At 43.6% G+C, this 12,694-nt stretch overlaps 1 pseudogene; it reads left to right on the top strand.

Annotated features, from left to right (window-relative positions):
- The first annotated feature begins 3,747 nt into the window (after window positions 1–3,747).
- On the top strand, window positions 3,748–5,049 carry LOC127291979 (cell number regulator 10-like; annotated as a pseudogene).
- Window positions 5,050–12,694: the final 7,645 nt, after the last annotated feature.

Below are 12,694 nucleotides of genomic sequence, written 5' to 3'. Positions count from 1 at the left end.
TGGAATAACTCAGTTCGACTTGGAACTGAAAAAATTTCAGTTGCAACCTAACTTATAACTAGAAAAAATGTCAATTGTAACTTGAATTGCAAGTCATTCATTTCGAACTGTTGGTACTAAACAGGTTATTTGCGGAAAATTCCCAACTAGGGGAGGAAAAAATTAGGCACGGTTCACCTCGCCTCATGACGGGGCGGCACTATCATTTGTACGCGTGCACCAACGAAAATATAGACGGGAGCCCCAAAGGCGTCACTAGTACAAGGCACATACTTGTTCTCAATATTAATTTTTCTAATTTTCATTAAATAAAGGTCACCACTATACTTGAATGAAAAAGACGTGCATTGAGTGACGTGACCTCTACACCACCATCCCGAACCTACTCAATATAGAGAATAAGAGTGCTTCCGCGGATAAAAAGAGAATAAGAGTGCAATAGGAATCAGAACCTCCCCATAAAAATAAAAAAAACTTTTTTTTATGTTGCATCATATGATCACTATTGTAGACTTGTTCCACAGAAAACATATTGGAACATTTTTGACATAAAAAAAGAAAACATGTTCAACAACCCAACAAACTTGCTTTAGTCTTGATATTTGTTTGTTTAGGTTGCTCACAAAACTTGCTTCAGTCAAATGATAACAAAAATGATCAAAAAAATGAGAAGGGGAAAAACGAGAGAGAAAAACCTGATAAGTAACAAAACCTAGGCAAAAATATCGAGCCCAACTAGCTAAAAGCTTATATAATAAAAAAACAAGAAAATGAGAAAACGAGAGGGAGTAGGATTTGTGAAACAAACCCCAGGCCCAAAATCAAGCCCAACAAGCTAGAAGCCTATCGGCGCCTGTTAAACTGAGTAGGTACAAATTAGTTAGTCGTATTAGAGCAAGTACAATAAGATCTAATCAGCGGGCTATAAGAATTTAAATATAATATTTGTGCTTAGTTGGAGGGGAGAGAAGAGGAGAGAGAAAGTAAGTGAGCTCTTATGTAAGAGCTAGTTCTAGCACGTGCTCCTAGGCACTTTGTGAAAGTGAAATGTGAGCCAAGTATTAACAAAATAGTACATTTATATAGCCAATTATTGTACATGTTAGCTATATGTTGGCTATAGATGATATTGCATCTTGCTTATATCCGGCTGCTGGCTATACTATTGAGCTTGCTCTTATAATTGGAGTTGTATTTTGTTGGGGCTGAATCTCTCAGCCCCTATCTTCTTCTTCCTCTCAACTCTGGAACTCACTTTTGTCTTTCACAAGAACTCACACACACACTTCACCAAGGAGAGAACAAGCTTTGCCTAGAAACACTCCCGGTGAGAACACATGCACTACATTTTCCTCCACTTTCTCATTTTGTCAAACATGCTGATTACAGACCTTAAATAGGCTAACATACCACACGGCCATAAGCCACTCACCCACTAACTTAGTGCAGCACTAACCCAGGCCACTACCGGCCACTAACTTGACCTGGCCAAGCACACACACGCATGCAGCTAACTGGCTGAATACACCACCGATTCACTCGGCTGAATCACATGCAGAACTGACTTGCCGGATCAACCGGCTCCACTTGAGCATGCAGGCCATCGCACTCCTTCACGCATCAGTTCTGCATCGCACAGAACTGCAGCATCACGCCTTGCTACAATCTCAGCTTGGCATCTCGCCATATGCGCGTCCATTGAAGTTTCACCGGACTGCATCTCCCAAGCTAGCTAAACTACATGCAAACGACATGAACAGTGCAGATACATGAATCAAGATTAAAAAGCTAACATATTTATATCACGCGCTAGAGAATTGATAAGTTCAAAAAAAAAAAACGACACCTTAGTGGGCGTGAGTTTCCTGGCACCTCGTCACCTTCAATGGCGCACGCACCTATCCGCGTTTCGTTCGCGGTCAACAAACGCTGCTTGACTAGGCGGCTAGCCAACTTGTCACGACACGCGCTCATACCCGCGCGCTCCAACTATATAAACGAGAGCGATTTTTCTAACGGAACCGGTAACTACCGGTGAAGCATCCGCGGTTCGCTCGTCCATCGCGATTCGGGGTTGGGAGCGTCGTATTTTTTCTTTCTCGTTTGGTATCTTTTGATGATTGTAGAGAACAGTTCTGGTATATGTATAGAATACGTGGTTGGCCCACTTAAATATCAATGCACAGACCATCTCCTGAATGGCTGAATCTTTCTCTCGTTTCTCTCTCTCTCAATCTAGATCAAGGAAAAACTCCGCCGATGCAGCTATGTGACGGGAAGATGGCGGCCAGAACAGGAAGCTCGAGTTGCCGGTCCGCGGCCGGAACAGGAAGCTCGAGTTGGCGCGGCAAGACGGCGTTCAGAACCACGGCAAGGGTGCGCCTAGAACGGCGGTGGCATGCATGAGCGATGCTTCGAGCTTGTAGTGCAGGCTCGCAGCGCCTCCGCTTGCGAGAGGCAAGGCTACGGAATTGCGGCCAGGACGACGGCGAGACTGCGGGCCTGCGGCGTCCCGCATGAGAACCAACCGGAGGAAGACAAAACTGTGTGCATCCTAGGTGTGGGATTCGGTTTCTAGATCTAGGGATTATTTGGTGGATTTTGATGTGGATTCAAATATGGGCAATGGTTTTGGCGATGGTTATTTCTTACCCAGCTAAACTCTACTCTTTGCAAATATGGGCAATGTTTGCTCTAAGATTTGAAACGAATTTGATTTCATTTGCAAAAAAAGACAAATTTGATTACTCTATTTCTCTGTAAACTTGTGAAATATTTGTGGTGCACCGAAATGAATGTCAAATCACTTTGAAATGATATTGAAATTTATGTATGATATGTGAAACTTAAAGAAACATTAATGAAAAACTGTATGAAATACTATGATCTATTTGTGCCATGTTTCATCTTTCATTCTGATGTGTGACAAATCTGAAATAAATATGAAAACTTCTTGATTTCCAACTGGTTTCTGCCTAAAAATGTAATTGATTTCTAAAACATAATTGTATAATATTTTGTCCTCATAAATTTAAAATAAATATACCATGCACTTCTCAATAAAAAATATAATATATGCCAATATACCATGCTTGTAACATATCTGGTTGTATTAGCTCACATATGCATGTTAGTTGTGTCATATTTGGATCATAAGAAGGATGTCTCATATTTCAATATGATAAAAATAATATGGTGATGTGTTACTGGTATCCACAATAAAACAAAAATTGAGGATATTTTGCTGAAATGGAGCTGAAACTAATTTTGCGATTTATCAAATTGGAATGAAAATAACACAAAATAGATGGTAAAACTATACCGTATATGAAGATATTTTCTGTCATATTTTATGAAAAAACTGAAACAAACTAAACCTATTTTTATAAAACAATTGTTGGAATATGTGTGAACCATATTTGAAGATATTTTCTGGAAAATCTAAAATGAACTAAACATATTTTTATATAAAAATAACTGGAATATGTGTGAACAAAACAAACTGAACTTCTTCTATATATATATATATATATATATATATATATATAATAACTAAAATCATGATTTCAAAAATGTACTGGAAACAAACTGAATTTCTTCTATATATATTCTATATCGTTGGATTAGCTCGCGTAGGTATGTTAGTTGTGTCAAATTTGGATCATAAAAAGGATGGCTCATTTCAATATGATATACAATAATCTGTTGATGTGATAGTGGTATCCACAATTAAAAAATATTATGAACATTTTGATTTTTTTTTCTGCAATGGAGCTGAAACTATTTTTCCAATTTTTCAAATATGAATGGAAGGTAATACAAAGTAAATGATAAAATTGTACACAGAAAAGGTAACTTTTTATTAAGATAAGAACCGGCTTAGCAGACTAGCAATTCTACGAGTGTTGACTGCTGACCCAATGCTGTACGAGAGCAATCTGATGAAGTTGTGGAGAGAGAGAGCAGAGGGGACAGAGCCATGTGGGTGGGACCTACACAGGCAGCAGAAAATCACAAAAGAACTATACGCAGGGATACTCGGGCACGGTAGATGATTGTACTGGGTCAGCTGGCTCTATGTGATTGGTTAGGGGAACTCCGGTAGTTACCGGCTCCGCTAGAAAACACTTTGCGCTATATAAACCCACTCCAGCAGATATCCCCTCTCATCCATCGCAGCACAGAACACAACAGCGACATCCTCACATAAAAAACCTCAGACCTTCCTAGTTCACCGGGCCCTTTCGACATGAAGCCCGCCGCCGAGCCGGCCACCGGCATCCCCGTCGGCGGCGCCCCCGCCAACGGCACTGGTCCTCCGGCCTCTTCGATCGCTTCGACGATCGCGGCCTCTGGCGCCGACGTGCCGGTGCCCGTGCATCACGTTCGGGAAGGTGGCGGAGATCGTGGACCGCGGCGCGACGTCGTGCGGGGATCGCCGGAGCGCTCTACGCGCTGCTGGCGACGCTCACCGGGTGCCGGTGCATCTACTCCTGCACCTACCGCGCCAAGATGCGCGCCCGGACGCGCTCCCGGCCGGCCTGCGGCGATCGTCGCGTCCACTTCTGCTGCGAGCCGTGCTCGCTCGTCCAGCAGTACAAGGAGCTCAAGGCCCGCGGTTACGACCCCGACATCGGATGGCAGCTCAACGCCGAGCGCGGCAACGGCAATGCGCCCGCCGTGCAGATGATGGGCCGCTGATGATCAAATTCGGGTGGGTCGAGGATAGTGTTCTTTCGTGCTTGGTAAATTACAACATAGCTAGTAATACTGTAATAGTAGTGGCTTAATTTTTTTTAATAAGGTTTATAGTGTGTGATGTGTACTGGGATTGAGTTTGTAATATTGTTATACATTTTGTTCCCTGTATAATACTCTCTCTGTTTAAAAATAAATGACTTATCTTTTTTCTAAATACGAATACATCTACATACTACCAAATCTGGAAAAAGATGAGTCACTTATTTATGGACATAGGAAGTAATATTTGTTTGGCTAGCCGTCGGCTGGCTGGCGTCTGGTTCTGAATATAGAAAATATGAGGTTCTACCATCTGCCCTCTAACTCATAACTGGGTTGTCCATAATCTTGCAACGTGAGCTCACACAATACTCGAAAAATCATTGCTGCCCTGTGTACGGCGGTCCGGAACTTGGTAAACGTTGGCTTTGCCGAGTGGTGCCAAAAAAGACAATGGCAAAGCCAACAAACTCGATAAACACCGATAGAAATACGTGATAAAAATTTGGACACGATAAAAAATGGGAAAACCACAACAAGGATAACTACATGGTAAAATAGCGAAAATAGTTGTTTGCGGTCTTCCCAGACGAGAACACACAACAATAGCTATATGTTGTGTAAAACATAGCGAGTGGGCTTTGCCGTGCGTAAAACCTTGCAAAAGATTTGCTAAGTTCCCATAAGCTTTTGTCTCTTTGGCCCACTCGACAAAGCTGGTATTTCTGGTAGTGATGGCCTTTAGTGTACTGAGTTTTTCTTGTGCTAAATGCATTTGCCAGCTATCATAAGGGATGCAATGCAAAGCGGCACCCGATCTGCTTCGCTTAGTTGTCAAAATCGGTAAGCTAGTTGTAATTTTTTTAGCAAATCAGTATAAAGTATAATAGTTTTACGGACTTATGCAGGATGTCGCTTACAACACTACCTATCATGTACAACTTGCTCCGGAGGCGCGGCGGAAACAGCGAGAATTGGTCAATGGGCGCAAGCTTGTAGTCTGGTAGCAATGCTGTCGCGAAGCTAGAATGATAAGCACTGTCATTAAACTAGCACGGCGGTATTACACGCAAACTGGGAGATATTCGAAATCAAGTGCCATGTCAACTTGAGTTTGGATTTAACTGGGCCTAAGGATCGGTCAATGGTCACACGCGCTGATGGCTTTCAAAAAGGAGATAACAATTAACATCTCACGTTGCCTCTAAAAAAATTCTTATGGAGGAAAATTAGAGCATGCACGGTGTTGGTCAAAACTGGGCCTGCACTCTCTACTATCTAAAAATAATCTCAGTGTTGGTCAACCAATACATCATCCCCTTCCCAACTCTTTGTTTCTGCCCCTTTGTCCCACCGGTTTTTTCGTTCAGCGTTTTTTTTTTGAAATGGGAAAAAAATCTGACTTCTGCATCGTGATGATGCACACGGCCTTTTATCAATAAGTTTCGAATTCAGTAGTTATTACAGCTCAAGCATCACCAAGAATTGATACAAAAACAACCAGCGAAAAAAGCAATAATACTATCACTACACATCAATGTAGCCACCTAGTATGCCGCCAGCCAGCATGGTACAAGATATCTAGAGCGACTATCTGAAGCCGCGTGCATCCAAAAATCATGGCATCCCGCTGCCCCTCCGGCGAAAGGAGGGCTCATAGCTGAACCCAATGTGACACCATATGGATAACCTGCAAAAAGTTAAAAGATGGTTTTTTGTTAAAGATAATATCATTTCGCACCCTACATATAGACCAACATAAAGCAGAGATCCCAATTTGGATTATTGCCTTGGACTGTCTATCTACCCCATTTAACCAATTACCAAACATATTCGTAATATTGGTTGGAGGTGGAAGATCGAAGGTGAAGTTAACACTACTAGGAAAAGGCTTATTGCCGGCGCACCAAAAAGGGCTATTGCCGACGCACTAGAGCCCGCCGGTGGGAACAGGCCGGTGGTAATAGCTTATTGCCGGCGCACCAGTTGGTTGGTGCGCCGGCGGTAACTCGCGTTATTGCCGGCGCACATGTCTAGTGCGCCGGTGGTAAGTTATACAAGAAAACAAAAAAAATCAAATCTAGATCTAGATCTAGATCTAGCTCGGGTTCATCTATCTTGGGTTCGTCCTCGAAAACGGTGGCCGTGCGCCGCCTTGTTGCCGTTGCTGCGCCAGCGTATGATAGGAGTAGGAGGATGAGAATGAGGGCCGGAGGTGGTGGTTTAGGAGGAGGAGGAGGAGGAGGATGATGAGGCCGGAGGTGGTGGTTTAGGAGGAGGAGGAGGGGGAGTAGGAGGAGAAGATGGCTGGAGGTGGAGGAGGAGGAGGAGGAGGAGGAGGAGAAGGAGAAGGAGAAGGACGAAGGTGGAGGGGGTTAGCGGATGAGGAGGAGGAGGAGAAGGCCAGAGGTGGAGGAGGTTACCGGAGGAGGAGGAGGAGGTCACCGGAGTAGGAGGAGGAGGCCGTCGGTGAGGAGAAGAGGAGGAGGGAAAGAGGAGAAGGGGGAGAAGTGAGGAAGGAGAAGAGGGAGGAGGGCCGGCTTGAATATATAGTACTGCTTACCGCCGACGCACCTAGTATGGTGGTGCGCCGGGGGTAATTTTTTCTTTTTTTCATCCAAATCTTAAACCTGAAAAAAGTCCTGTTTCTGTTTTCCAATTGACGAATCCATTTTTTGTCCAAACGACCGTAGGTGTTTGAATTCGGATAGGAAATTTTGGTAGATAGATTTTGATTTAAAAAAGTTTTTCATCGGAGGTCGTATGCAACCAGAAATCCCGTTTTATCGAAAGATGAGGCCATTTTGCATAGTATATCGAAATTCATTTTTTCAAATTTTCACTAAAACTAGATTACATAATTATTGGACATTTCAAAGGATGCTTACCACCGGCGCACCCACATGGTGGTGCGCCGGCGGTAAGGGGCTCGATTTTATTTCATCTGGTTTGGTCCTCTTCGAACTTTATCTCCGGCGCATCTTTTTTGCTTGTGCGCCGGTAGTAAGACACCATCGACGGCGCGGCGACATATAGGTGTGCCAGCACTATTTGCCACCGGCGCATGGATTTGCTGGTGCGCCGGTAGTGCTATTTCCATCTATAGGCCTTTTCCTAGTAGTGTAACCGTGAGCCAAAGAAGTTTAGCTAAAGGACAATCAATAAAAAGGTATTATATACGGACGATTTTTTGCCCCTCTCTGCATCTTCCTTTTCTCCCGCAGTTTTCTATCTTCCCGAAGCACCAAAGTCTACGGTTTTGTTCTCATAGGCTAGGCCGCCGCCGGTGACCATCATGTTCTCTCTCTGTGCTCTCTAGCGATCATCTAGTGTTCGCGTAGCTAGGCTAAATGTCACCATTAGCATCATCAAGTCCCTCTCCTCCATCCCACTCCACTTATTACACCACCCACAACATAGCCCACCCAACTGCCCCCTCCTCCTTCACTACCCAGCGTAGCCCACGTGGAGAAGGCGCTCCCTGACTCATGCGAGGATGTTTCGAGCATGTGGCCTCATGTGCACACCGCCATGACCAAATCCCCCTCTCCTTCCACGACGACAGAGTGCTCGTGTGGAGGACTACGGCACGGCGCCCGCATTGTGGTAACCAAGTGCATTCGAAGACGGCCATGACTCAGTGCTATTCATGGACACCACCGGCGCGTGTGCGCCGAAACTTGACAGGGAGAACCCGATCTCGGGCTGCTAGGGCCTGGATGCAGGACCCCTCTGTTGAATTGTTCATTTGATTTCTTATCACTTCAAACAATCTGATGTATTTCTACAATTTTTTATTTTCTTGTTCATGTTGCTTCACCTTGATTCCTAACGTGATTCTATGGTAGTAGTGGTGGCCCAGGCGGTGATTGCCCTATGCAAGTTCCCCCTTAAGATCCGTACCGAAGGTGAGTGCGGTGACCCAGCATACCACTTCATGTTGTAGTATACAAGTCGTTGATATGATCCTCATGAAGGGGCTTCTTCACAATTATCACATCCCTCAGAGTGGTACAACAGAAAAATTATAGGTCATAACACTCCAGATTATATTACACACATGATTCTAACAAGTTGGTATTCTCACAGGTCTGATGAGAACACCTAAGATACTATTATGATATGATTACAACTCACATAAAGTTTAAACTGAGCTCAGCAACTTATTTAAGTATGCCACTATGCTACTCAGCTCTATGTTGACTAGGGTAGAACCCTAGACCTCCACCTCATTGTCGTCAACTCCATAGACTATCCCATAGTCCACACCTTCTACTCGTCCGGTCGAATCAGGTTCTTCGTAGACCAGTTCGTAGTCCCCTTCCAGTCCTTCAGTATTGGCTTCCTCTTCATGGTCACAATCTAGCAAGGGTGTCGAAAGAAACTGAGTACAGAGGTACTCAACAAGTTCAAAAGGGAAAAAGGTGTTTGATGCTCTAGCTACGACCTTTGACCAGAAAGTCTCAGATCAATGTATGTTTCGCAAACATTTCTTCAAAGGTTAATTTTATATTGAAAACTATGCCCCTCATCCTTCACAGGTTGACCATAACTTCATGGAGTTCCTTTCCTGCCGCGTTCGTAGTTCCCTTCCCGGAACTGGGAGTGACAAGCCACAATTTAATACACTCTGCAGAGGTGCGTTACTTTTCCCATAAGAGAACTTATCCTTATTTCCAACCTGGCGTACTTTCCCGTCCACACTTCCTTGGTGTGAGGCCCTACATAAGAACCAAGCCAATCACCGCCTTCTCCACGACCCCGCAGACCCACCCTTTTGTAAGTCTGTCCTGCCCTTTATCTATGGAGAGACCGACCTAGGCATTTGTTCTCCTCTATACCATTACGGTAGACCGTTCCGAACAATTAGTATGCCATGTCCTATAAACCATAGATAGACCGACCCGGACAACCCTTATAATCCTTCATAGACTTTTAGTAAGTCTTCCCTCCCCTATATCTAATGGTAGACCGTTACGGACCACCGTCCTCACCTTTACCAAAAGATAGACCGATTCAGGTGATAACCCACAAGTATAGAGGATCGCAACAGTCTTCGAGGGAAGTAAAACCCAAATTTATTGATTCGACACAAGGGGAGGTAAAGAATACTTATAAGCCTTAACAACTGAGTTGTCAATTCAGCTGCACCTGGAAAAGCACTAGTAACAGGCGTGATGTAAAAGCAGCAGTGATATGAGAGCAATAGTAACAGTAACACATCAGCAGTAACAGTAACACAAAGGCAATGGCACCAGAAAATAGTTGATACTACTTCCAATGACATATAGAACGAGTATATGATGATGAGAGATGGACCGGGGTTCCCAGCTATCTACACTAGTGGTAACTCTCCAATAAGAAGTGTTGGGTGAACAAATTACAGTTGGACAATTGATAGGATTGAAATAGCATTAAGACAGAACATCAAGTCTATTAATCATGTAGGCATGTTTTCCATATATAGTCATACGTGCTCGCAATGAGAAACTTGCATAACATCTTTTGTCCTACCAGCCGGTGGCAGCCGGGCCTCAAGGGAATCTACTGGTAATTAAGGTACTCCTTTTAATAGAGCACCGGAGCAAAGCATTAACACTTGGTGAAAACATGTCATCCTCATACCTAAGCCTTCCCCTCCAGTTATCCCAGTTGCTGTCACTCCGGGGCCTCGGGTTCCGGACATAGACATGTGCAAACAACTTGTAGATACAATCTAAGCAATAAGTATAGAGCTTAAATCTAAGATCATGCCACTCGTGCACTAGTGACAAGCATTAAACACAACAAGATTGCAGCAACAATAACTTCACAAACTTATATAGATAGACTGATCATAATGTAACAATTCATCGGATCCCAACAAACACAACACCGATTACATCAGATGAATCTCAATCATGTAAGGCAGCTCATGAGATCATTGTATTGAAGTACATGGGAGAGAGAGTACCAACTAGCTACAGCTAGAACCCGTAGTCCATGGGGGAACTACTCGCAGAGCATGATGGAGGCGGTGGCGTTGATGGAGATGGCTTCCGGGGGCACTTCCCCGTCCCGGCGGCGTGTCGGAACAGAGACTTCTGTCCCCCGAAACGGAGTTTCGCGATGGCGGCGGCGCCCCTGGAGTCTTTCTGGAGTTTCGTCAATTGGTGTAGGGTTTTTACGTCGCGAGGGACTTTATAGGCGAAGAGGCGGCGCAAGGGGGTGCCTGGGGGGCCCACACCATAGGCTGGCGCGCCCCCCCTCTAGGCCGCGCTGCCCTGTGGTCTGGGGGCCCTGGGCCTCCTCTCCGTCTCCCCTTTGGTGTTCTGGTCCGTCTCGGTGAAATAAGATGTTTGGCTTTTGTTTCGTCGAATTCCGAGAATGTTGCCCGAACAGCCTTTCTGGAACCAAAAATAGCAGAAAACAGGAACTGGCACTTCGGCATCTTGTTAATAGGTTAGTTCCGGAAAATGCATAAAAACATTATAAAGTGTGAGCAAAACATGTAGGTATTGTCATAAAACTAGCATGGAACATCGGAAATTATAGATACGTTGGAGACGTATCAAGCATCCCCAAGCTTAGTTCCTTCTCGCCCTCGAGTAGGTAAACGATAAAAAAAGAATAATTTCTGTAGTGATATGCTACTTACATAATCTTGATCATACTATTGTAAAGCATATGAGATGAATGCAGTGACTCAAGGCAACGATCTATAGTTTGCTAACAAATAGATAACATATAGCAAAACTTTTCATGAATAGTACTTTTCAAGACAAGCATCAAAAAGTCTTGCATAGGAGTTAACTCATAAAGCAATAAATTCAAAGTAAAGGCATTGAAGCAACACAGAGGAAGATTTAAGTTTCAGCAGTTGCTTTCAACTTTCAACATGCATATCTCATGGATAATTGTCAACACAAAGTAATATAATAAGTGCAAATAAGCAAGTATGTGAGAATCAATGCACAGTTGACACAAGTGTTTGCTTCTAAGATGGAAGGAAGTAGGTAAACTGACTCAACATAAAGTAAAAGAAAGGCCCTTCGCAGAGGGGAGCAGGGATTAAATCATGTGCTAGAGCTTTTTAAGTTTTGAAATCATATAGAGAGCATAAAAGTAAAGTTTTGAGAGGTGTTTGTTGTTGTCAACGAATGGTAGTGGGCACTCTAACCCCCTCATCAAACAGACTTTCAAAGAGCGGCTCCCATGAAGGACGTTATCTCTACCAGCAAGGTAGATCATCCCTCTTCTCTTTTGTTTACACATGTATTTAGTTTTATTTATAGATGACACTCCTCCCAACCTTTTTGCTTACACAAGCCATGGCTAACCGAATCCTCGGGTGCCTTCCAACATTCACATACCATGAAGGAGTGTCTATTTGCAAAATTAAGTTGCTTACTGATGAATCAGGGCAAAACATGTGAAGAGAATTATTAATGAAAGTTAATTAATTGGGGCTGGGAACCCCGTTGCCAGCTCTTTTGCAAAATTATTGGATAAGCGGATGAGCCACTAGTCCATTGGTGAAAGCTGCCCAACAAGATTGAAAGATAAAACACCACATACTTCCTCATGAGCTATAAAACATTGACACAAATAAGAGATAATGAAGTTTTGAATTGTTTCAAGGTAGCACATGAAGTATTTACTTGGAATGGCAGAAAATACCACATAGTAGGTAGTTATAGTGGACACAAATGGCACAGGTTCTGGCTCAAGGTTTTGGATGCACGAGAAGCATTCCCTCTCAGTACAAGGTTTTGGCTAGCAAGGTTGTTTGAAGTAAACACAAGTATGAACCGGTACAGCAAAACTTACATAAGAACATATTGCAAGCATTATAAGACTCTACACTGTCTTCCTTGTTGCTCAAACACTTTTACCAGAAAATATCTAGACCTTAGAGAGACCAATCATGCAAACCAAATTTCAACAAGCTCTACGGTAGTTCTCCACTAATAGG

The sequence above is a fragment of the Lolium perenne genome, chromosome 4 (genome assembly GCF_019359855.2).
Source record: "Lolium perenne isolate Kyuss_39 chromosome 4, Kyuss_2.0, whole genome shotgun sequence".
Taxonomy (NCBI): domain Eukaryota; kingdom Viridiplantae; phylum Streptophyta; class Magnoliopsida; order Poales; family Poaceae; genus Lolium; species Lolium perenne.
This window is presented reverse-complemented; position numbering and strand designations above follow the sequence as displayed.